The 27296-nt window shown below is 45.8% G+C and overlaps 1 long non-coding RNA gene across 3 annotated transcripts; it reads left to right on the top strand.

Moving 5' to 3' along the window:
• The first annotated feature begins 272 nt into the window (after positions 1 to 272).
• Positions 273 to 19127, top strand: LOC116938428 (uncharacterized). 3 transcript variants are annotated; one of them, XR_012940172.1, is made up of 5 exons: positions 273 to 352; positions 14738 to 14791; positions 15690 to 15867; positions 16919 to 18182; positions 18772 to 19127. It is a non-coding gene; the product is annotated as an uncharacterized LOC116938428 (long non-coding RNA). The 3 variants fall into 3 exon arrangements; XR_012940173.1 differs by lacking the exon at positions 273 to 352 and adding an exon at positions 5169 to 5926; XR_012940171.1 differs by lacking the exon at positions 273 to 352 and having other exon boundaries at positions 14303 to 14791.
• Positions 19128 to 27296: the final 8169 nt, after the last annotated feature.

The following is a 27296-nucleotide window of genomic DNA, read 5'->3' as shown; positions in this document are numbered from 1 at the left end:
CATCGGCAAGATTATATAATTAAAGAAATAGCTTAGAGTAAGGGCGTGCGATGGTGTGCGTGCTCTCCCACGAGATCCTTAACTTGGGCCGAACTTTAATTAATTTGTGGACAAGATTGTCTGATAAGGAAATCGGTTTACACGCTCATTTCCCCGTGAACGGAGAGGTTCAGAGCGGAAGGTTTCAAAGGCTTAATTTATATTGATGGATCTATTGGTAATTTATGCGATTGGAAGTACAAATTACTAAAAAATTAATGTACTAAAAACGACGTATTCTCATCACTCGGTGAGCCGCGACGCCTTCGTGGCCACTGATGGTTCACGTACTTGACGATTAGGCTTCTTAATGGTTCGTGTGTGTGTTGAGTGATATGAATTGGGTTGAGTGGACCAGTGTTCGGAATCAATTCTTTGCGTCAAGAAGACGCCAGGTGGTGTGGTGGCAGTGTGGGGCAGAGTGCATATCATACGAACAGCGGGGTTTTCTTCTTTCACGCGGTCGGCCAGAGTTCGGCCCCGCAGCAGGTGGACGAGTTGACACGGTGCGCTGTAGGCGCGATGATCCGTCGGCAGACGGCGCCCGCAGCTCGTCTGTTGCTGTTGGCGAAGGTGCTCGCCGTTGGCGTCGCTTGGTGGCGCTCTCTCTGGCGATGACCGCCCTCTGGTGGCTGATGCTGGGATTCTCGTCAGCTTAGCTATCACTGCAGTGACCTTTGAGTATCAAGGTTCAGAGCGGAATGCTTTTCGAGCGATACTTCTTCTGATGGTGCTGCATTCGCACGGCGTAGCATGTCGCTAACAGCGAGTCTCGCCATTCTGGGCGAGTTGTAGAGTCTTCTTCTGCGTCGTTGGTTGGCTGGTCTTCAGGTTGGTCGCCGTCTTCTTCCGCTGGCCGATGCTGAGCTGATCCGCTGGTCGCTGACTCTTTTGCTCACGGGCGGCTGGTCGGGCTCTTTCCGCCGCTGGATGATGAGCTGCGCCGCACGCGCTCTCTCCGTGGAGATGCGCACGATCACGCTCGCCGCTGGTTCGCTGGCACTCTTGCTCACGGGTGGCTGGTTGCGCTGCAGCTGGGAGCTGGCATTCGATGTAGAAATAAAAGTCTTTGAGCGATACTTCGTCTTTCAGCTCTGAACTCACGCTCGTTGATACATCGCTACTCGACGAGCCTCGCCATCCTCAGTTGATCGCGGGGCCCCTTGGAGCCGGCCGCTCTCCGCCCTCTTCTGGTGCTCGCCGAGCTGTGCCTTGTTGAACTGTCGAGAGCTATTGTCGCTCACTCTCAAAACTTGAAAATTGTATTTGCACACCTCTTGCACAACTCTGATAGCTTAGTACAATACAGCCTATCGCAATCCTCGATTCTGCAGGCGACTCAAAACATCAGGATGAATGTGGAATAACTTTCAGCGATACTCTATCGGTCCATGCCGAACTCAGCACCTCACATCACCTCGCCCCTCTTCTTTGCGGGACACAGCACCCACTGCTAATGTCTCGAGGCCATGCCTCGGAGCTGGCTTGATGTCCTCTTCCGATCTGCCGTCTCGCTGTCCCTTGCCGAACTTAAATGTGAAATTCTCTCTCCTCTCTCCGCGTCTCTTGCGAGAGAGAAGAAAAACAGATGCCCACTCTGCGTTGTGGGGAGGGGGGGGTGTAGTCCGTGTGTGTATCATTAAGTCCAGCGCAGTGTGTACAGATGGCCCCCGCGATAATAAATTTCCCTCGCTCTGGTGTTAAATTCCTGCTCTCCCGCGCTGCGGGAAGACGAAGGCGGCCGGGAGGCTCCTTCCTATGGAACACAGTCTATCTTGGCTGTGTAAGCCCGTCCCATTCCGCCTGATTCCATCTCGATAACCCTTGATGTAACATTGCATCGTTATTATCTGTTTCTGTCCCCAAGATTTGTGATTTAACATTGTATTAACTTTTGCTCCTCGCCTGTATTCGAGGGTCCGGGCTATTATGTATGAGTTATTTATTTTATTTTATTCCTGATGTCCTGAGGTTAGAGAATTCGTTTTGACTTAGAAATAACTCTGACTGCCAGAACTATTCTTGAGGCTTTGGTCATTTAGTATCGAATTAATAAATGGGTAATGATTCACTGATGTAAATTGTGGCCTGGTTTTTTTTTGTTCTCTTTGGTAAAGTCAAGTAGGTAAAAAATAAAATAACAAAATCACGACGTTTCGGCCACAACACAAGTGGCCTTCATCAGGTCAAGGGACCGTGCTGTCATGAGGACAGCGTTGGAGTGAAAACAGCCAAGCTCAGGTCGCGTCCTTTAAGCTGTGTGGGAGGAAGCAAAAACGCTTTGACAAAGGAATTAGCATAAAAATGAGCATGATGTACGTAGGAGGTGCATGGACCATGACGGACCAGGCGCGGGTGGGGACCATGACGGACCAGCAGCGGGGGGGGGGGGAGTAGAGTGAGTGAGTGAGTGGAGTGAGTGAGTGGAGTGAGTGATTTGGGTGAGTGGAGTGGAGTGAGTGGAGTGAGTGAGTGGAGTGAGTGAGTGGAGTGAGTGGAGTGAGTGATTGGGGTGAGTGGAGTGGAGTGAGTGGAGTGAGTGGAGTGAGTGAGTGGAGTGAGTGAGTGAGTGGAGTGAGTGAGTGGAGTGAGTGGAGTGAGAGGAGTGAGTGAGTGAGTGGAGTGAGTGAGTGAGTGGAGTGGTGTGAGTGGAGTGAGTGAGTAGAGTGAGTGAGTGGAGTGAGTGAGTGGAGTGAGTGAGTGAGTGGTTGGGGTGAGTGGAGTGGAGTGAGGGGAGTGGAGTGAGTGGAGTGAGTGAGTGGGGTGAGTGGAGTGGAGTGAGTGGGGTGGAGTGAGTGGAGTGAGTGAGTGGAGTGAGTGAGTGAGTTGAGTGAGTGGAGTGAGTGAGTGGAGTGAGTGAGTGAGTGGAGTGGAATGAGTGGAGTGAGTGAGTGGAGTGAGTGGAGTGAGTGAGTGGAGTGAGTGAGTAGAGTGAGTGAGTGGAGTGAGTGAGTGGAATGAGTGAGTGGAGTGAGTGGTTGGGGTGAGTGGAGTGGAGTGAGTGGGGTGGAGTGAGTGCAGTGAGTGAGTGGAGTGAGTGAGTGGAGTGAGTGAGTGAGTGGAGTGAGTGAGCGGAGTGAGTGCAGTGAGTGAGTGCAGTGAGTGAGTGGAGTGAGTGAGTGGAGAGAAATAAGCAGTTGTGATTGTTTGGGATACCACTACTTGAAAAAATATCTTGTACCATTGAAAATTAGTTTAATGTTTGGTTTGATTTAGAACATGTTTCAATGATTGTCTGTGTTTGTAAATCTGATTTACAAACACAGACACAATTTCAACCGAGAGGATGGTTTCAAATCTGATTTACAAACACACACAATTTCAACCGAGAGGATGATTTCAAATCTGATTTACAAACACAGACACAATTTCAACCGAGAGGATGGTTTCAAAACTGATTTACAAACACAGACACAATTTCAACCGAGAGGATGGTTTCAAATGAAGCAATCATTGAAACATGTTCTAAATCAAACCAAACATTAAACTAATTTTCAACGGTACAAGACATTTTTTCAAGTAGTGGTATCCCAAAATTCACAACTGCTTATTTCTCTCCACTCACTCACTCACTCCACTCACTCACTGCACTCACTCACTCACTCCACTCACTCACTCACTCCACTCACTCACTCACTCCACTCACTCCACTCACTCACTCACTCCACTCACTCCACTCACTCCACTCACTCACTCCACTCACTCACTCCACTCACTCCACTCACTCCACTCACTCACTCACTCCACTCACTCCACTCACTCCACTCACTCACTCCACTCACTCACTCCACTCACTCACTCCACTCACTCCACTCACTCCACTCACTCACTCCACTCACTCACTCCACTCACTCACTCACTCCACTCACTCACTCCACTCACTCATTCCACTCACTCCACTCACCCCAATCACTCACTCCACTCACTCACTCCACTCACTCACTCCACTCACTCACTCTACTCCCCCCCACCCGCGCCTGGTCCATCATGGTCCATGTACCTCCTACGTACATCATGCTCATTTTTATGCTAATTCCTTTGTCAAAGCGTTTTTGCTTCCTCCCACACAGCTTAAAGGACGCGACCTGGGCTTGGCTGTTTTCACTCCAACGCTGCCCTCATGACAGCACGGTCCCTTCACCTGATGAAGGCCACTTGTGTTGTGGCCGAAACGTCGTGATTTGTTATTTTATTTTTTACCTACGTGACTTTACCGAATAGAACAAAAAAAACCAGGCCACAATCTACATCAGTGAATCATTACCCATTTATTAATTCGATACTAAATGACCGAAGCCTCAAGAATAGTTCTGGCAGTCAGAGTTATTTCTAAGTCAAAACGAATTCTCTAACCTCAGGACATCAGGAATAAAATAAAATAAATAACTCATACATAATAGCCCGGACCCTCGGATACAGGCGAGGAGCAAAGTTAATACAATGTTAAATCACAAATCTTGGGGACAGAAACAGATAATAATGATGCAATGTTACATCAAGGGTTATCCAGATGGAATCAGGCGGAATGGGACGGGCTTACACAGCCAAGATAGACTGTGTTCCATTGGGAAGGAGCCTCCCGGCCGCCTTCGTCTTCCCACAGCGCGGGAGAGCAGGAATTTAACACCAGAGCGAGGGAAATTTATTATCGCGGGGGCCATCTGTACACACTGCGCTGGACTTAATGATACACACACGGACTACACCCCCCCCCCCCCACAACGCAGAGTGGGCATCTGTTTTTTTTCTCTCTCGCAAGAGACGCGGAGAGAGGAGAGAGAATTTCACATTTTCGCTCAGCAAGGGACAGCGAGGCAGCAGATCAGAAGAGGACATCAAGCCAGCCCCGAGGCATGGCCTCGAGACATTAGCAATGGGTGCTGTCCCCCGCAGAGAAGAGGGGCGAGGTGATGTTAGGTGCTGAGTTCGGCATGGACCGATAGAGTATCGCTGAAAGTTATTCTACATTCATCCTGATGTTTTGAGTCGCCTGCAGAATCGAGGATTGCGATAAGCTGTATCGTACTAAGCTATCAGACTTGTGTAAGAGGTGTGCAAATACAATTTTCAAGTTTTGAGAGTGAGCGACAATAGCTCTCGACAGTTCAACAAGGCACAGCTCGGCGAGCGCCAGAAGAGGGCGGAGAGCGGCCGGCTCCAAGGGGCCCCGCGATCAACTGAGGATGGCGAGGCTCGCCGAGTAGCGATGTATCAACGAGCGTGAGTTCAGAGCTGAAAGACGAAGTATCGCTCAAAGACTTTTATTTCTACATCGAATGCCAGCTCCCAGCTGCAGCGCAACCAGCCGCCCGTGAGCAAGAGTGCCAGCGAACCAGCGGCGAGCGTGATCGTGCGCATCTCCACGGAGAGAGCGCGTGCGGCGCAGCTCATCATCCAGCGGCGGAAAGAGCCCGACCAGCCGCCCGTGAGCAAAAGAGTCAGCGACCAGCGGATCAGCTCAGCATCGGCCAGCGGAAGAAGACGGCGACCAACCTGATGACCAGCCAACCAACGACGCAGAAGAAGACTCTACAACTCGCCCAGAATGACGAGACTCGCTGTTTAGCGACACGCTACGCCGTGCGAATGCAGCAACATCAGAAGAAGTATCGCTCGAAAAGCATTCCGCTCTGAACCTCGACTCTCACGGGTCACTGCAGTGATAGCTAAGCTGACGAGAATCCCAGCATCAGCCACCAGAGGGTGCTCATCGCTAGAGAGAGCGCCACCAAGCGACGCCAACTGCGAGCACCTTCGCCAACAGCAACAGACGAGCTGCGGGCGCCGTCTGCCGACGGATCATCGCGCCTACAGCGCACCGTGTCAACTCGTCCACCTGCTGCGGGGCCGAACTCTGGCCGACCGCGTGAAAGAAGAAAACCCCGCTGTTCGTATGATATGCACTCTGCCCCACACTGCCACCACACCACCTGACGTCTTCTTGACGCAAAGAATTGATTCCGAACACTGGTCCACTCAACCCAATTCATATCAATCAACACACACACGAATCATTAAGAAGCCTAATCGTCAAGTACGTGAACCATCAGTGGCCGCGAAGGCATCGCGGCTCACCGAGTGATGAGATTACGTCGTTTTAAGTACATTAATTTTTTTTGTAATTTGTACTTCCAATCGCATAAATTACCAATAGATTCATCAATATAAATTAAGCCTTTGAAACCTTCGCCACGAAACTCTACGCTCACGGGGAAATGAGCGTGTAAACCGTTTCCTTATCAGACAATCTTGTCCACAAATTAATTAAAGTTCGGCCCACGTTAAGGATCTCGTGGGAGAGCACGCACACCATCGCACGCCCTTACTCTAAGCCATTTCTTTAATTATATAATCTTGCCGATGAATCTATTTACGTATATTTGTGCCTTAGAGAATAATAATTGTTTTGACTGCCTTTTCGCATGAATATCGTCGGATGAACTTTTAAGGCCTTTTTATTCGTATTTTCCGTATGCTCGTGGTACTCAGAGGAAATAATCAATTGTTCTCTTACCCAAATAACGTGATTATTGAGGGTTGAAAGGATGGATCAATGAAGGAACATCGCCTGTAGTACTGTGCTGACAATTTCAAGTACAAGAATTTGCATATTAGAGTGTAAAGGTTTTTGTTTAGAATAGAGCGCATGCATGTTTTAACGACTCTCTCTATCACCAATTAAGCTCAAGTTACGCGGTGGAATTAATCATATGTGTAGTTGCCAAAGTGAAACAACGCAATCGTTGATGTTTACTGGGTTGATGCTGTGTTGAAAATTCCAAGCTTGAGAGTTCGCATGTAAAGTTAAGGTTTCGTTTAGAATAAAATTGATTAACGCAGAAGTGGTTGCGTGTTTGTTTCCTGATATCATGCGTAATAATCTTATTTATAAGAACTGTATTCTGCGTTGCGATCTGAGTTTGGAGACCTGATTTAAACACACGAATACATACTCCGTAAATGTTAAAGCGAGAATAATTGTATTACCGAGCGTTAATACGAACCTACAGTGAGGGAAAAAAGTATTTGATCCCCTGCTGATTTGTACATTTGCCCACTGACAAAGAAATGATCAGTCTATCATTTTAATGGTAGGTTTATTTGAACAGCGAGAGACAGAAAACAACAACAAAATCCAGAAAAACGCATGTCAAAAATGTTATACATTGATTTGCATTTTAATGAGGGAAATAAGTATTTGACCCCTCTGCAAAACATGACTTAGAACTTGGTGGCAAATCCCTTGTTGGCAATCACAGAGGTCAGACGTTTCTTGTAGTTGGCCACCAGCAGGGATTTTGTCCCACTCCTCCTTGTAGATCTACTCCAAGTCATTAAGGTTTCGAGGCTGACGTTTGGCAACTCGAACCTTCAGCTCCCTCCACAGATTTTACATGGGATTAAGGTCTGGAGACTGGCTAGGCCACTCCAGGACCGTAATGTCCTTCTTCTTGAGCCACTCCTTTGTTGCCTTGGCCGTGTGTTTTGGATCATTGTCATGCTGGAATACCAATCCACGACCCATTTTCAATGCCCTGGCTGAGGGAAGGAGGTTCTCACCCAAGATTTGACGGTACATGGCACCGTCCATCATCCCTTTGATGCGGTGAAGTTGTCCTGTCCCCTTAGCAGAAAAACACCCCCAAAGCATAATGTTTCCACCTCCATGTTTGACGGTGGGGATGGTGTTCTTGGGGTCATAGGCAGCATTCCTCCACCCCCAAACACGACGAGTTAAGTTGATGCCGAAGAGCTCCATTTTGGTCTCATCTAACCACAACACTTTCACCCAGTTGTCCCTTGAGCAGGGGGACCTTGCGGGTGCTGCAGGATTTCAGTCCTTCACGGCGTAGTGTGTTACCAATTGATTTATTGGTGACTATGGTCCCAGCTGCCTTGAGATCATTGACAAGATCTTCACGTGTAGTTCTGGGTTGATTCCTCACCGTTCTCATGATCATTGCAACTCCACGAGGTAAGATCTTGCATGGAGCCCCAGGCCGAGGGAGATTGACAGATCTTTTGCGTTTCTTCCATTTGCGAATAATCGCACCAACTGTTGTCACCTTCTCACCAAGCTGCTTGGCAATGGTCTTGTAGCCCATTCCAGCCTTGTGTAGGTCTACAATCTTGTCCCTGACATCCTTGGAGAGCTCTTTTTTGTCTTGGCCATGGAGGAGAGTTTAGAATCTGATTGATTGATTGCTTCTGTGGACAGGTGTCTTTTATACAGGTAACAAGCTGAGATTAGGAGCACTCCCTTTAAGAGGAGCACTGTAGGAGCACTCCCGTTAAGAGTGTGCTCCTAATCTCAGCTTGTTACCTGTATAAAAGACACCTGGAAGCAAGAAATCTTTCTGATTGAGAGGGGGTCAAATACTTATTTCCGTCATTAAAATGCAAATCAATTTATAACATTTTTGACATGTGTTTTTCTGGATTTTCTTGTTGTTATTCTGTCTCTCACTGTTCAAATAAACCTACCATTAAAATTATAGACAGATCATGTCTTTGTCAGTGGGCAAACATACAAAATCAGCAGGGGATCAAATACTTGTTTCCCTCACTGTAGGTTCGTATTAACCCTCGGTAATACAATTATTCTTGCAGTAATATTTACGGAGTATGTATTAGTGTGTTTACGTCAGGTCTCCAAATTCAGATCGCAGCACAGAATACAGTTCTTATGAATAAGATTGTTACGCATGACATCAGGAAAGAAACACGCAACCACTTCTGCGTTGATCAATTTTTTTCCAAACAAAACCTTAACTTTACATGCGAACACTCAAGCTTGGAATTTTCAACAAACCATCAACACAGTAAACATCAACGATTGCGATGTTTCACTTTGGCAACTGCACATATGATTAATTCCACCGCGTAACGCGAGCTTAATTGGTGATAGAGAGAGTCGTTAAAACATGCATGCGCTCTATTCTAAACAAAAACCTTAACACTCTAATATGCAAATTCTTGTACTTGAAATTGTCAGCACAGTACTACAGGCGATGTTCATTCATTGATCCATCTTTTCAACCCTCAATAATCACGTTGTTAATTGGGTAACAGAACAATTGATTATTTCCTCTGAGTACCACGAGCATACGGAAAATACGAATAAAAAGTCCTTAAAAGTTCATCCGACAATATTCATGCGAAAAGGCAGTCTAAACAATTATTATTCTCTAAGGCACAAATATACGTAAATAGATTTATCGGCAAGATTATATAATTAAAGAAATGGCTTAGAGTAAGGACGTGCGATGGTGTGCGTGTTCTCCCACGAGATGCTTAACTTGGGCCGAACTTTAATTAATTTGTGGACAAGATTGTCTGATAAGGAAATCGGTTTACTCGCTCATTTCCCCGTGAGCGTAGAGTTTCGTGGCGAAGGTTTCAAAGGCTTAAATTATATTGATGAATCTATTGGTAATTTATGCGATTGGAAGTACAAATTACAAAAAAAATGTATGTACTTAAAACGACGTACTCTCATCACTCGGTGAGCCGCGACGCCTTCGCGGCCACTGATGGTTCACGAACTTGACAATTAGGCTTCTTAATGGTTCGTGTGTGTCTTGAGTGATAGGAATTGGGTTGAGTGGACCAGTGTTTGGAATACATTCTTTGCGTCAAGAAGACGCCAGGTGGTGTGGTGGCAGTGTGGGGCAGAGTGCATATCATACGAACAGCGGGGTTTTCTTCTTTCACGCGGTCGGCCAGAGTTCGGCCCCGCAGCAGGTGGACGAGTTGACACGGTGCGCTGTAGGCGCGATGATCTGTCGGCAGACGGCGCCCGCAGCTCGTCTGTTGCTGTTGGCGAAGGTGCTCGCCGTTGGCGTCGCTTGGTGGCGCTCTCTCTGGCGATGACCGCCCTCTGGTGGCTGATGCTGGGATTCTCGTCAGCTTAGCTATCACTGCAGTGACCTTTGAGTGTCAAGATTCAGAGCGGAATGCTTTTCGAGCGATACTTCTTCTGATGGTGCTGCAATCGCACGGCGTAGCATGTCGTTAAACAGCGAGTTTCGCCATTCTGGGCGAGTTATAGAGTCTTCTTCTGCGTCGTTGGTTGGCTGGTCTTCAGGTTGGTCGCCGTCTTCTTCCGCTGGCCGATGCTGAGCTGATCCGCTGGTCGCTGACTCTTTTGCTCACGGGCGGCTGGTCGGGCTCTTTCCGCTGCTGGATGATGAGCTGCGCCGCACGCGCTCTCTCCGTGGAGATGCGCACGATCACGCTCGCCGCTGGTTCGCTGGCACTCTTGCTCACGGGCGGCTGGTTGCGCTGCAGCTGGGAGCTGGCATTCGATGTAGAAATAAAAGTCTTTGCGTGATACTTCGTCTTTCAGCTCTGAACTCACGCTCGTTGATACATCGCTACTCGGCGAGCCTCGCCATCCTCAGTTGATCGCGGGGCCCCTTGGAGCCGGCCGCTCGCCGCCCTCTTCTGGCGCTCGCCGAGCTGTGCCTTGTTGAACTGTCGAGAGCTATTGTCGCTCACGCTCAAAACTTGAAAATTGTATTTGCACACCTCTTACACAACTCTGATAGCTTAGTACGATACAGCTTATCGCAATCCTCGATTCTGCAGGCGACTCAAAACATCAGGATGAATGTAGAATAACTTTCAGCGATACTCTATCGGTCCATGCCGAACTCAGCACCTAACATCACCTCGCCCCTCTTCTCTGCGGGACACAGCACCCACTGCTAATGTCTCGAGGCCATGCCTCGGAGCTGGCTTGATGTCCTCTTCCGATCTGCCGTCTCGCTGTCCCTTGCCGAACTTAAATGTGAAATTCTCTCTCCTCTCTCCGCGTCTCTTGCGAGAGAGAAGAAAAACAGATGCCCACTCTGCGTTGTGGGGAGGGGGGGGTGTAGTCCGTGTGTGTATCATTAAGTCCAGCGCAGTGTGTACAGATGGCCCCCGCGATAATAAATTTCCCTCGCTCTGGTGTTAAATTCCTGCTCTCCCGTGCTGTGGGAAGACAAAGGCGGCCGGGAGGCTCCTTCCTATGGACCACAGTCTATCTTGGCTGTGTAATCCCGTCCCATTCCGCCTGATTCCATCTCGATAACCCTTGATGTAACATTGCATCGTTATTATCTGTTTCTGTTCCCAAGATTTGTGATTTAACATTGTATTAACTTTTGCTCCTCGCCTGTATCCGAGGGTCCGGGCTATTATGTATGAGTTATTTATTTTATTTTATTCCTGATGTCCTGAAGTTAGAGAATTTGTTTTGACTTAGAAATAACTCTGACTGCCAGAACTATTCTTGAGGCTTCGGTCATTTAGTATCGAATTAATAAATGGGTAATGATTCACTGATGTAGATTGTGGCCTGGTTTTTTTTTTGTTCTATTCGGTAAAGTCACGTAGGTTAAAAATCAAATAACAAAAATCACGACTTTTCGGCCACAACACAAGTGGCCTTCACCAGGTGAAGGGACCGTGCTGTCATGAGGACAGCGTTGGAGTGAAAACAGCCAAGCCCAGGTCGCGTCCTTTAAGCTGTGTGGGATTAAGCAAAAACGCTTTGACAAAGGAATTAGAATAAAAATGAGCAGGATGTAGGTAGGAGGTGTATGGACCATGATGGACCAGGCGCGGGTGGGGACCATGACGGACCAGCAGCGGGGGGTGGGGGGGGTAGAGTGAGTGAGTGGAGTGAGTGAGTGAGTGGAGTGAGTGGATTGAGTGGAGTGAGTGAGTGAGTGGAGTGAGTGAGTGAGTGGAGTGAGTGAGTGGAGTGAGTGAGTGGAGTGAGTGAGTAGAGTGAGTGAGTGGAGTGAGTGAGTGGAGTGAGTGGAATGAGTGAGTGGAGTGAGTGAGTGGAGTGAGTGAGTGAGTGGAGTGAGTGAGTGAGTGGAGTGAGTGAGTGAGTGGAGTGAGTGGAGTAAGTGAGTGGAGTGAGTGGAATGAGTGGAGTGAGTGAGTGAGTGGAGTGAGTGAGTGGAGTGAGTGAGTGAGTGGAGTGAGTGAGTGAGTGGAGTGAGTGGAGTAAGTGAGTGGAGTGAGTGGAATGAGTGGAGTGAGTGGAATGAGTGGAGTGAGTGAGTGAGTGGAGTGAGTGAGTGGAGTGAGTGAGTGGAGTGAGTGAGTGAGTGGAGTGAGTGAGTGAGTGGAGTGAGTGAGTGGAGTGAGTGAGTGGAGTGAGTGAGTGAGTGGAGTGAGTGAGTGGAGTGAGTGAGTAGAGTGAGTGAGTGGAGTAAGTGGAGTGAGTGGAGTGAGTGCAGTGAGTGAGTGGAGTGAGTGAGTGGAGTGAGTGAGTGGAGTGAGTGAGTGGAATGAGTGAGTGGAGTGAGTGAGTGGATTGAGTGAGTGAGTGGAGTGAGTGGAGTGAGTGAGTGGAGTGAGTGAGTGGAATGAATGAGTGGAGTGAGTGAGTGGATTGAGTGAGTGAGTGGAGTGAGTGAGTGAGTGCAGTGAGTGAGTGGAGTGAGTGAGTGGAGAGAAATAAGCAGTTGTGATTGTTTGGGATACCACTACTTGAAAAAATATCTTCTACCATTGGAAATTAGTTTAATGTTTGGTTTGATTTAGAACATGTTTCAATGATTGCTTAATTTGAAACCATCCTCTCGGTTGAAATTGTGTCTGTGTTTGTAAATCAGATTTGAAACCATCCTCTCGGTTGAAATTGTGTCTGTGTTTGTAAATCAGATTTGAAACCATCCTCTCGGTTGAAATTGTGTTTGTGTTTGTAAATCAGATTTACAAACACAGACAATCATTGAAACATGTTCTAAATCAAACCAAACATTAAACTAATTTTCAATGGTACAAGATATTTTTTTCAAGTAGTGGTATCCCAAACAATCACAACTGCTTATTTCTCTCCACTCACTCCACTCACTCACTGCACTCACTCCACTCACTCACTCACTCCACTCACTCCACTCACTCACTCTACTCACTCACTCACTCCACTCACTCACTCCACTCACTCACTCCAATCACTCACTCCACTCACTCACTCTACTCCCCCCCCACCCCTCCGCTGCTGGTCCGTCATGGTCCCCACCCGCCCCTGGCCCATCATGGTCCATGTACCTCCTACGTACATCATGCTCATGTTTATGCTAATTCCTGTGTCAAAGCGTTTTTGCTTCCTCCCACACAGCTTAAAGGACGCGACCTGGGCTTGGCTGTTTTCACTCCAACGCTGCCCTCATGACAGCACGGTCCCTTCACCTGATGAAGGCCACTTGTGTTATGGTCGAAACGTCGTAAGAATTTTTATTGTTTTATATATTTTTTATTATTTTATTGTTTCCCTTCAACGTGACTTTACCGAAAGAGCTAAGAATATGTCGTGATTTTTGTTATTTTATTTTTTACCTACGTGACTTTACCGAATAGAACCAAAGAGTATGGATCCTTGCAGTCACGAAAGCTTCAAATCTATAATTGTGGCCTGGTTTTAAATTGGAGTGAGTGTGAGGATTGATAATGTTAGCTTATCCTTGTAGTTGAGTTCAGAACTTTAACCGTTGTTTTAATAGCAAAGAAGAGCACAATTGTTTAAACTCGCTTGTGCGCTCGGCGTCACAACTTAGCGGGCTGACGGAGGGGGGGGGTCCCTGAAGCCTGGAATTCCCCTTCCCTTTTTGTGACCCCGGGCGGCTGTGTTACATCAAATAGGTGAATTGTACTTTGGCAATCTGGAGATTTTTCAAATAGTCGCTAACCTCCCTTTGCAACGGAGGGCTTTATTTATTTATTTTTATGGCCTTTTTACGATCTCTCAGGTGATCATCACCTGATCATGACCGTTTGTGTTATGGTCGAAACGTCGTGAGAATTTTATTGTTTTATATATATTTTATTGTTTCCCTTCAACGTGACTTTACCGAAAGAGCTAAGAATATGAATTACTGCAGTCACGAAAGCTTTAAATAAAAATTTGATTTTGAAAATGTTGAACTTCTGGTCAAAACCAGCTACTACTGGCCAAGACTAATTGGAGAATCTTTCGAAATTGAAAGAATTATAAATAATTGTAACCGTTCAGATAGCTACCTCCTTAGTGCTGCGTGGAAGAGAATAATCAAATAATACATTATTTAAATGCATGCCAATAAAGGGCACCATATTTCAATAGGAATTACCGTTGGTACAGCTATTTTAATACACAGAATGGACAGGAAGGACAAGATGAAAGGGCTCTCATAATGCACATGCATGATGTACGTTGACTCATAATTCTCCCCCCCCCCCTCCCCCACTTTGCGCAAGAGCGCAGAAGTGTGATCACCACATCTACGCCTCTATATAAGGAACGAAACATTTAGACTTCTCCACAAATCTGGCTGTCGCCTGATGAAGCTAGTTGTAATTACTGGCGAAACGTCATACTCAGATTGTAAATGTTGTGGCTTGTCTCTCCAACACACCGGTGTGCTGTACTCGTGACGAATTGGCATGTTCTGTTTACGTGACAACCCTTACTAGTTGGCTGTGTTGGGTGGTGGAGGGTTTTAACGACACATTTATATATTTACGCGATCTAACCCAAAAAACCTCTTATGGATATTGGTCTCAAAAGCCTCCGTGTTAAACTCGGTTATAACTGTTTTTGTACTGTACGCGATGTTGTTGCTGCTTGCTAAGACATCTGACTCGGTTATAACTGTGTTAGGTTTTGTACTGTACACGATATTCACGTAAAATGTTTTCTCATTTCCTGTTTCAGAATATGGCTTCAGTTTGGAGTACTACAAAGTTGACCCAATACCAGCCAGCAGAGGTATTTATTAATTCTTAATTTACCGGTTTATGAACTGACCATCCTTTGGTTCATGCGCTTCTTGTACAAATTCCGTGAGTAATACAAAAATGGGTAAATTATTATTTTATGACAGTAATTGTAAGTTCAAAACGTGATTTCACGAACTACTATTGTTTTGCCAAATATAGTGCCTAGCGTAAATCCTTGTGTATTAGAGACATCTTCATCTAGCAAGTAATAGACCATGGTTGATAAATATTACAATGATAGATGAATCTATGAAGATGGAAAACAATGATTGACGTTCTCTGGTCTGACACTGGTGAAACTAGACCCTAAAGAAGGCTGTCTTTGGTACGGCTATTTTAGTACAAGCAATGGACAGGAAGTACCAGATCAATGGGCTCGCATAATGTGCACGCATAATGTACGTTGATTCATTAATCCTCCCCCCCCACCTTGGACAAGAAGAGTGCACAAGTGTTGTCATCACATCTACGCCTCTATATAAGGAACGAAACAGGTGGACTTCTCCACAAATCTGGCTGACGCCTGATGAAGCTAGTTGTGATTACTAGCAAAACATATTCTTTGGGTCTTTCGGTAAAGTCACGTAGATGGTTCAAAGAAAATAACCATCTACGTGACTTTACCTAAAGACCCAAATAATTTGAATTCCTGCAGTCACGAAAACTTTAAGTCAAGATTTACTAGCAAAACGTCGTACTCAGATTGTAAATGTTGTGGCTTGTCTCTCCAACACACCGGTGTGCTGTACTAGTGATGAATCGGCATGTTCTGTTTACGTGACAACTCGTACTAATGATGGCGGGTTTGACTAGACTTTTCTATATTTACGCGATCTAACCCAAAAAAAACTGTATTATAGAAGTAATTGTGTTTTGTCGTTTTTCAGAATGTGGCTGGATCCCCGTAGCAGAACGCAGAGTGAACAGCCGGATCGTGGGAGGCTACGAAGCAAGGCTCTGAGAATGGCCCTGGCAAGAGAGCCTGCACAACTTCAACAGACTGACCTGTGGGGGCTCCCTCTTCAGTGACCGCTGGGTTGTGAGTGCTGCTCATTGCTTCCAGAGGTGAGCGTTTCTGTTGCTTCACATGTATTGTGAACACTTTACTCTGAGCTATAAATGCTCTGATACGTGCATTGTCCTTGTACTGTTCGCCTTTTGACGTTCTCTGGTCTGTCACTGGTGAAACTAGGTGCTAAAGAAGGCTGTCACTGGTGTAGGCCAAAGACAATGCATATATTATTATCAGAGCAAGTTTATTTGCATGTTCACCACAAGTACGTGTGGTTAATACAAACTTGATTCCTTGCTAAACGTGTTTGAACATCTTAACACCTTAAATTTTAATTTAAAGCTTTCGTGACTGCAGGGATTCATATTCTTGGTTCTTTCGGTAAAGTCACGTAGAAAGCACCAAGAATATCTTAACACCTGTTTTATTGCCAGAAAGGGTAAATCCTATTTTTATTTGTCATACTTTAAAAGGATGCATTGTGTTAAATGTTACACACACAGCAGACAAATTTGATAATCACAACTTGCAGCCCTTTAACAGACCGCTTTTGGGATGAAGGCCTTCGCACACCGTGTTGGTCATGGGGTGTTGTTCGGCCATACCTCACCACACTGGTCACGAATAACTGTATCTGTGGTTGGGAATCAAGCTTGGGGAATTAAAACGTGGGTCAACAGGTTCGTAAGTGCAGTGTGCTAACCAATGAACCACCGCTGCTCCCACTCACACAATGAATCACAACACCATTAGAAGATATTTTTGTAGAATTTTATTGCAGAAAGAGTTATGAATATAAGTGGAATAGGGATGAAGCATCTCAGATTTTTTTCACATTCAGGTATGATTTTTCGAAGTGCACTTGCAATCGTGATGCGTGCCGGCGCCACAGTCCAAATTTGCTTACTTGTAAAACTGACCCACACGAATTACTCAGTTGAGATTATACAGAGCAGCAGTCATCACCCCTACCGAAAGAACTTGGCAGGACCCTCCTGAAAAAGTCCTGAGACTCAATGAGGCTTACCTTGGTAAAAAAAAAAAAAACATAATGCCCTATATTATTTTATGCTGACTGTGGTGGCTGTGTATTTACCCCCCTAGTAACAACCCAAACACCTGGACGGTATACCTGGGCCTGCACTCTCAGAACGATCTCAGCGCTTCAACTGTCGTGGCCAGAAGCGTCAACAGAATCCTCATCCACGAGCGCTACAACGGAAGCAGCCATGACTATGACATTGCTCTTATGGAGCTGTCAGAACTTATTTCCTTCATCGATTACATACAGCCAGTTTGCCTCCCACCTCGCTTTCAGAAGTTTCCCTACCCAGGGAAATCATGCTTCATTTCTGGTTGGGGAAAAATTTTGAAGGTGGTAAGTCCATAGGTGAAATATTCCAAACCTGGGAAAACACGTGATTTCAGAAGATACTTTGACCACTAAATAGAGCATAGTTTGAGATATTATTTAGTATCCATAGCTCAGTGTCTATGGGGTAAGAACAAAGCAACCACAGTATTGTCATGTTTTGAGCCTCCACACGACCCGATTAACATTCTAATAAAATCGATCTTCTCATAGAAAGCAGTTCCCTTCTGTTTAAACTCAGGATTACAACCCTTGAGTTGTTTACATTGGGTTAAATGTAGCACCTCTAATGTACAACATATACAAATATCAAAAAATCCATTGCTATGCCCACGATTCAAGGCATGTATCGTGATTTTAATGTATGAATCGGTGCAATGTTATTTTCCGACGGCACAAGTTAAACATAATCGATAGTTGAACATTTATTTTATTTCGGGGGAATGTTTGTATAATGAAAAACAAATATAATATACACATCTCTTCTACTGAACAATTCCTTTGATTTAATGGAGGCTCAAATTTTTGTTCGGAAACATTTTTTTGTAAAAATCCTTTGGAATAATGATGGCAGTCGGGTAGCAGAGCTCTCTGGTGCTCGAGGAATATCTGTAATAGGCATTAAGCTGATATACAGGTGATATGTTGTTAACATTTAAATGTACCACAATCTAAGTCTTGATGAAATATAGTACTTCACTTTAAGATGTTTTCTTGTTCGTGTTTTTGTTTTTTTGTTTGTTGTGGTTGCACCCGATTCAAGAGCCGAATGGCTCACAGGGCTATACCAAAGTAAATAAATAACTGGAACTGAAACACGGTTTCCAACACGAATTCTTGTCCTGAACAGGCTGCACACCCGACCAGCTTCAGGAGGCTTCAGTAGAGATCTTCAAGACGTGCGTCACCCCAGGGCCGCAGGCCTATAGCCCATCTCTAATCACCAACAGGATGCTGTGTGCAGGGTACCTCGAAGGAGGGGTGGACACCTGCCAAGTGAGCTGCCATAACAACCAACAAGATGCAATTTTGATTTAAAGCTTTCGTGACTGCAGTGATTCATATTCTTGGTTCTTTCGGTGAAGTCACGTTGAAGGGAAACTAAAATATATGCGAGAATTGTATTGTTTTATATATTTTATTATTTGTTTCCCTTCAACGTGACTTTACCGAAAGAACCAAGAATATGCAACTCTCTTGCCTAAAAACCATCTGGAGCACATGACGACTATGGGCTCAATTATGTTCCACCAGGGGGAACTCGGAAAGCAAACTTCTCCAATCAATTCATGAACACATTTTGGTACCAATTTACTGGAAGGAGCGTGGGTGGGCCAACATCAACTCGACCTTCAACAACAATGTCCTCCTTCAGGATCCCAGTCCCATTGAACATTTCAAGCTGGCCTCAGTTGTACTGCTCTTTGCATTGAACATTTAAACCTAATTATCGGGCCTTTTGACATCCCCTCTTTGGTATCATGACATGCCATTGCTTATACTGGATCACTGTAATCATCGCTCCATCAGGCCTCCTTGTTCGTCAGTCAACTTCTAACATTGGTGTCGTGTGTGTCTGTTGCAGGGAGACTCTGGGGGTCTCTTGGTTTGCCAGGACTCAAACGGCCGCTGGTTTTGGTACCTCTCTGGAATCACCAGCTGGGGCTATGGCTGTGCACGGGCTTACCAGCCAGGTGTTTACAGCAGGGTCACCAAATTCTTGGACTGGATTCACCAGAACATGCAGTAGTCTATTATACCATCCTGCACCGATATAATACTATAGATCATGGATATTAATTATGGGAACTGTAAATCAAAATAATTGATGCAGGCAATCAATATGTAAAAAATAAACGCATTGTAAATTGTTGTTAAAATGTTCATTTATATCGCTGAATACTATATTTTAACTGCACCAGAATGTAACAAGGTTTGCAAGTCAATAGATGAACAAAGGTTTTGGGTCAAATCAGACAACTCTGATAGTTGTTTACATGGTATTTTGGTTTTGCAACACCTGTAATGGGGCCTGGCAGAGCAAAAATGCATATGATGTTAAAACCACTGGACCAAGGTGGAAGGGTGATTGTTGGCATTGGCAGGAGATGAATACAGAACTTTATATTTTTCAATGTTGCTTAATTCTGTCAACATTGACACAATGGACAATTGATGGACTGTCTAAAATATTTGACCCAACCTGATTATACATGACAGCAAAATTAATTGCTGTCTAAACTATATACGATGCATTTATTTGTTATATTTTGACCTGTGCCATCAACTCGCGTCTCTCATACATTAATTGCAATGGCTGTTGAGCAGTAGGGGTACTCAGGCGATCTATAGATCTTCTAGGGGACCACTGCAATGATCGGCGCATCCAGACGAGATGATGCGTTCCACAGGGAGAACGTCCTTCATGGAGGTTGTCTAAGAGTGTGTCCGTGGCAAGGTTATCGGTGATTTACCTTCACCTTCCCTGGTCAACACAGCCCATGAGTTTGTGAGTTTTGGTTTAATAACTACATAAAAAAGAGTGGTTTTGCACAAGGAGGCTGCAAAAAAAACAAGTTTGTGATGCAATTCGCTTGTCACATTAAAGTTACTTAAGATGCCTCTGTGTAAATGGCCTGATATCAAAACCATTGTCATAGTGTGCATAAGAAAACATGGGAAAATGTAATGAAGAAAATACTTTATGGAAATATAAAAAAAAACATTTTAACTGTTTTTGTGGTATTCCAAAAATCATGGCATATTTGATTGGGTAAGATGGTTTACTAGTTGGGGTTTGAAAATGGCAATGATCCTTCATAATGTGAAAGACTGAAAGCTGCTCTTATGAAATTTAAACTTTCTTTTTAAAAACTGATTCACACAAAGCGACATGCTATTTGCCACAGCAATCCGTAATTTATCTAATGCATTTGGAAATCGATGTATGCTTAATAGTAATCTGGTGAATAAAGATTTAAAATGTGTAAAGTATAACATGTGTGTGCCTGGGTGACTTTTGGTCAAATCTTGAGATTAGGGATCTTATAAAAAGTTATACGACTTTCTATCAAAACCTCCGCCGCAGGGGCCGATCTTGACACTGCTGGCACAAGTCATCAACGAGTCCAATCAGTTCCAAATCGTCTTGTGCCACATCAGTCCATCTCTTTTCGAGCCTGTGCCACACCTGTTTAGACCCAACTAGTCAAACAGAAGCTGATTCGGCATGCCGTAGATGTGCATGCAGGATATATGACCCAGACAACTCAGCCCTCGCTTGACAGAGGGGCTCACTGATGATGGGAATGCATCCAGATCTTTGAAGGATCTGTGAGCTCACACAATCGTCTGGTTAAACCCAGGATAGATTGTAGGCAGGCTAGCCTGAATGTTTAAAACCGGCACAGATATTCCATTCGAGGGCTCCACATTTCGCAAGCTTAGAGAAGTGACAACTGTGGTGGAGAAAACCCAGAGCTTTGAAGTGATAGACCAAGTTCCTTCCACACAGCGTTATGCAGATAATGAAAATATACTGCCGCTCGAGTGATTCGTATTGAGGCATGGGCTCCCAAAACAGGAGCTAGTCATAATCACACTACCCAGGTATGGAGCATTTTATGAAATAAAATACCCAGGCAGGTGCTTTGTGTTTGTGGGGCTGATGGTAAGGCATCATCTATTCGTAGCGTGCACCTATGAAGGCCGGAAGAGTTCACAAGGTGTTGGATGGCCAGCACCATGGCAAACCGCCTTTGTCTCCGCAGTTGCGATGCTTACCACACCAGGTACTCATTTGAGGCTGAGTCGACCTTGGGGAGGCCCAAGATCGGTTCAGATAATCGTCACTGGTGTTAGCGGAAATCGAACTCGTGTTGCTGGGTTTATAGCGCTGCGGACTAACCATTGCACCCCATCGCTCCCCACTATTCATGTTTCTCTCAACAACATAGATCCCCCGTATAGCCTTAACAGATTAATGGGAGAAGTGCTGTTAGTGAGAACCCATGAAGGCCGACACGCCACACGAGGGAGTGGGTGGCCAGCACTACGCCCGGCCGCCTTTGTCTCCCTAGTGGCGATGTTTACAGCCCACCAGGTACTCGTTTTAGGCTGAGTCGCCCTAGGGAAAGTCCTGGACCGGTTCAGATTATCGTCACTGGTGTTGTCCGTGAGCGGGAATCGGGACTTGGGTCGCCAGGTAGCGCAGCGCGTTAACCGCTACACTACCGCTCCCCATATTTGTTTCTCTCACAAACTCTCACACACGCTTTTTCTCTGTGTCTGTGTCACTCCCTCTCACGCAAACACACTCTCTGTCCCTCTCTCATTCTCTCTCAATGATTCACTCCGTCTCACGATCTGTCTCAACAACAGACACTCTCCATCACATTGCACACTCTCTGTCCCTCTCTTTTTCCCACACACGCATTCTGTCAATCGCACTCTCTGCTACATCACTTACTGTCTCTCTATAAAACTAACTCTCTCTGCATCTCTCCCTGTCCATACTTATTTCCGTCATTAAAATGCAAATCAATTTATAACATTTTTGACATGTGTTTTTCTGGATTTTCTTGTTGTTATTCTGTCTCTCACTGTTCAAATAAACCTACCATTAAAATTATAGACATATCATGTCTTTGTCAGTGGGCAAACATACAAAATCAGCAGGGGATCAAATACTTGTTTCCCTCACTGTAAGTTCGTATTAACCCTCGGTAATACAATTATTCTTGCAGTAATATTTACGGAGTATGTATTAGTGTGTTTACGTCAGGTCTCCAAATTCAGATCGCAGCACAGAATACAGTTCTTATGAATAAGATTGTTACGCATGAAATCAGGAAAGAAACACGCAACCACTTCTGCGTTGATCAATTTTATTCCAAACAAAACCTTAACTTTACATGCGAACACTCAAGCTTGGAATTTTCAACACACCATCAACACAGTAAACATCAACGATTGCGATGTTTCACTTTGGCAACTGCACATATGATTAATTCCACCGCGTAACGCGAGCTTAATTGGTGATAGAGAGAGTCGTTAAAACATGCATGTGCTCTATTCTAAACAAAAATCTTAACACTCTAATATGCAAATTCTTGTACTTGAAATTGTCAGCACAGTACTACAGGCGATGTTCATTCATTGATCCATCTTTTCAACCCTCAATAATCACGTTGTTAATTGGGTAACAGAACAATTGATTATTTCCTCTGAGTACCACGAGCATACGGAAAATACGAATAAAAAGTCCTTAAAAGTTCATCCGACGATATTCATGCGAAAAGGCAGTCTAAACAATTATTATTCTTTAAGGCACAAATATACGTAAATAGATTTATCGGCAAGATTATATAATTAAAGAAATGGCTTAGAGTAAGGGCGTGCGATGGTGTGCGTGCTCTCCCACGAGATCCTTAACTTGGGCCGAACTTTAATTAATTTGTGGACAAGATTGTCTGATAAGGAAATCGGTTTACTCGCTCATTTCCCCGTGAGCGTAGAGTTTCGTGGCGAAGGTTTCAAAGGCTTAAATTATATTGATGAATCTATTGGCAATTTATGCGATTGGAAGTACAAATTACAAAAAAAATGAATGTACTTAAAAAGACGTATTCTCATCACTCGGTGAGCCGCGACGCCTTCGCGGCCACTGATGGTTCACGAACTTGACAATTAGGCTTCTTAATGGTTCGTGTGTGTCTTGAGTGATATGAATTGGGTTGAGTGGACCAGTGTTCGGAATCAATTCTTTGCGTCAAGAAGACGCCAGGTGGTGTGGTGGCAGTGTGGGGCAGAGTGCATATCATACGAACAGCGGGGTTTTCTTCTTTCACGCGGTCGGCCAGAGTTCGGCCCCGCAGCAGGTGGACGAGTTGACACGGTGCGCTGTAGGCGCGATGATCCGTCGGCAGACGGCGCCCGCAGCTCGTCTGTTGCTGTTGGCGAAGGTGCTCGCCGTTGGCGTCGCTTGGTGGCGCTCTCTCTGGCGATGACCGCCCTCTGGTGGCTGATGCTGGGATTCTCGTCAGCTTAGCTATCACTGCAGTGACCTTTGAGTGTCAAGGTTCAGAGCGGAATGCTTTTCGAGCGATACTTCTTCTGATGGTGCTGCATTCGCACGGCGTAGCATGTCGCTAAACAGCGAGTCTCGCCATTCTGGGCGAGTTGTAGAGTCTTCTTCTGCGTCGTTGGTTGGCTGGTCTTCAGGTTGATCGCCGTCTTCTTCCGCTGGCCGATGCTGAGCTGATCCGCTGGTCGCTGACTCTTTTGCTCATGGGCGGCTGGTCGGGCTCTTTCCGCCGCTGGATGATGAGCTGCGCCGCACGCGCTCTCTCCGTGGAGATGCGCACGATCACGCTCGCCGCTGGTTCGCTGGCACTTCGAGCGATACTTCGTCTTTCAGCTCTGAACTCACGCTCGTTGATACATCGCTACTCGACGAGCCTCGCCATCCTCAGTTGATCGCGGGGCCCCTTGGAGCCGGCCGCTCTCCGCCCTCTTCTGGTGCTCGCCGAGCTGTGCCTTGTTGAACTGTCGAGAGCTATTGTCGCTCACTCTCAAAACTTGAAAATTGTATTTGCACACCTCTTGCACAACTCTGATAGCTTAGTACAATACAGCCTATCGCAATCCTCGATTCTGCAGGCGACTCAAAACATCAGGATGAATGTGGAATAACTTTCAGCGATACTCTATCGGTCCATGCCGAACTCAGCACCTAACATCACTTCGCCCCTCTTCTTTGCGGGACACAGCACCCACTGCTAATGTCTCGAGGCCATGCCTCGGAGCTGGCTTGATGTCCTCTTCCGATCTGCCGTCTCGCTGTCCCTTGCCGAACTTAAATGTGAAATTCTCTCTCCTCTCTCCGCGTCTCTTGTGAGAGAGAAGAAAAACAGATGCCCACTCTGCTTTGTGGGGAGGGGGGGGTGTAGTCCGTGTGTGTATCATTAAGTCCAGCGCAGTGTGTACAGATGGCCCCCGCGATAATAAATTTCCCTCGCTCTGGTGTTAAATTCCTGCTCTCCCGCGCTGCGGGAAGACGAAGGCGGCCGGGAGGCTCCTTCCTATGGAACACAGTCTATCTTGGCTGTGTAAGCCCGTCCCATTCCGCCTGATTCCATCTCGATAACCCTTGATGTAACATTGCATCGTTATTATCTGTTTCTGTCCCCAAGATTTGTGATTTAACATTGTATTAACTTTTGCTCCTCGCCTGTATTCGAGGGTCCGGGCTATTATGTATGAGTTATTTATTTTATTTTATTCCTGATGTCCTGAGGTTAGAGAATTCGTTTTGACTTAGAAATAACTCTGACTGCCAGAACTATTCTTGAGGCTTTGGTCATTTAGTATCGAATTAATAAATGGGTAATGATTCACTGATGTAAATTGTGGCCTGGTTTTTTTTTGTTCTCTTTGGTAAAGTCACGTAGGTAAAAAATAAAATAACAAAATCACGACGTTTCGGCCACAACACAAGTGGCCTTCATCAGGTCAAGGGACCGTGCTGTCATGAGGACAGCGTTGGAGTGAAAACAGCCAAGCTCAGGTCGCGTCCTTTAAGCTGTGTGGGAGGAAGCAAAAACGCTTTGACAAAGGAATTAGCATAAAAATGAGCATGATGTACGTAGGAGGTGCATGGACCATGACGGACCAGGCGCGGGTGGGGACCATGACGGACCAGCAGCGGGGGGGGGGGGAGTAGAGTGAGTGAGTGAGTGGAGTGAGTGAGTGGAGTGAGTGATTGGGGTGAGTGGAGTGGAGTGAGTGGAGTGAGTGAGTGGAGTGAGTGAGTGGAGTGAGTGGAGTGAGTGATTGGGGTGAGTGGAGTGGAGTGAGTGGAGTGAGTGGAGTGAGTGGAGTGAGTGAGTGGAGTGAGTGAGTGAGTGGAGTGAGTGAGTGGAGTGGTGTGAGTGGAGTGAGTGAGTAGAGTGAGTGAGTGGAGTGAGTGAGTGGAGTGAGTGAGTGAGTGGTTGGGGTGAGTGGAGTGGAGTGAGGGGAGTGGAGTGAGTGGAGTGAGTGAGTGGGGTGAGTGGAGTGGAGTGAGTGGGGTGGAGTGAGTGGAGTGAGTGAGTGGAGTGAGTGAGTGAGTTGAGTGAGTGGAGTGAGTGAGTGGAGTGAGTGAGTGAGTGGAGTGGAATGAGTGGAGTGAGTGAGTGGAGTGAGTGGAGTGAGTGAGTGGAGTGAGTGAGTGAGTAGAGTGAGTGAGTGGAGTGAGTGAGTGGAATGAGTGAGTGGAGTGAGTGGTTGGGGTGAGTGGAGTGGAGTGAGTGGGGTGGAGTGAGTGCAGTGAGTGAGTGGAGTGAGTGAGTGGAGTGAGTGAGTGAGTGGAGTGAGTGAGCGGAGTGAGTGCAGTGAGTGAGTGCAGTGAGTGAGTGGAGTGAGTGAGTGGAGAGAAATAAGCAGTTGTGATTGTTTGGGATACCACTACTTGAAAAAATATCTTGTACCATTGAAAATTAGTTTAATGTTTGGTTTGATTTAGAACATGTTTCAATGATTGTCTGTGTTTGTAAATCTGATTTACAAACACAGACACAATTTCAACCGAGAGGATGGTTTCAAATCTGATTTACAAACACACACAATTTCAACCGAGAGGATGATTTCAAATCTGATTTACAAACACAGACACAATTTCAACCGAGAGGATGGTTTCAAAACTGATTTACAAACACAGACACAATTTCAACCGAGAGGATGGTTTTAAATGAAGCAATCATTGAAACATGTTCTAAATCAAACCAAACATTAAACTAATTTTCAACGGTACAAGACATTTTTTCAAGTAGTGGTATCCCAAAATTCACAACTGCTTATTTCTCTCCACTCACTCACTCACTCCACTCACTCACTGCACTCACTCACTCACTCCACTCACTCACTCACTCCACTCACTCACTCACTCCACTCACTCCACTCACTCACTCACTCCACTCACTCCACTCACTCCACTCACTCACTCCACTCACTCACTCCACTCACTCCACTCACTCCACTCACTCACTCACTCCACTCACTCCACTCACTCCACTCACTCACTCCACTCACTCACTCCACTCACTCACTCCACTCACTCCACTCACTCCACTCACTCACTCCACTCACTCACTCCACTCACTCACTCCACTCACTCCACTCACTCCACTCACTCACTCCACTCACTCACTCCACTCACTCACTCACTCCACTCACTCACTCCACTCACTCATTCCACTCACTCCACTCACCCCAATCACTCACTCCACTCACTCACTCCACTCACTCACTCCACTCACTCACTCTACTCCCCCCCACCCGCGCCTGGTCCATCATGGTCCATGTACCTCCTACGTACATCATGCTCATTTTTATGCTAATTCCTTTGTCAAAGCGTTTTTGCTTCCTCCCACACAGCTTAAAGGACGCGACCTGGGCTTGGCTGTTTTCACTCCAACGCTGCCCTCATGACAGCACGGTCCCTTCACCTGATGAAGGCCACTTGTGTTGTGGCCGAAACGTCGTGATTTGTTATTTTATTTTTTACCTACGTGACTTTACCGAATAGAACAAAAAAAACCAGGCCACAATCTACATCAGTGAATCATTACCCATTTATTAATTCGATACTAAATGACCGAATCCTCAAGAATAGTTCTGGCAGTCAGAGTTATTTCTAAGTCAAAACGAATTCTCTAACCTCAGGACATCAGGAATAAAATAAAATAAATAACTCATACATAATAGCCCGGACCCTCGGATACAGGCGAGGAGCAAAGTTAATACAATGTTAAATCACAAATCTTGGGGACAGAAACAGATAATAATGATGCAATGTTACATCAAGGGTTATCCAGATGGAATCAGGCGGAATGGGACGGGCTTACACAGCCAAGATAGACTGTGTTCCATTGGGAAGGAGCCTCCCGGCCGCCTTCGTCTTCCCACAGCGCGGGAGAGCAGGAATTTAACACCAGAGCGAGGGAAATTTATTATCGCGGGGGCCATCTGTACACACTGCGCTGGACTTAATGATACACACACGGACTACACCCCCCCCCTCCCCACAACGCAGAGTGGGCATCTGTTTTTTTTCTCTCTCGCAAGAGACGC

Source organism: Petromyzon marinus, unplaced genomic scaffold (assembly GCF_048934315.1).
Source record: "Petromyzon marinus isolate PM22_M1 ecotype Great Lakes invasive population unplaced genomic scaffold, UKy_Petmar_22M1.pri1.0 PM_Scaffold_108, whole genome shotgun sequence".
NCBI lineage: Eukaryota > Metazoa > Chordata > Hyperoartia > Petromyzontiformes > Petromyzontidae > Petromyzon > Petromyzon marinus.
Note: the sequence above shows the minus strand (reverse complement) of the source record. Positions and strands in the feature narration are given on the sequence as shown.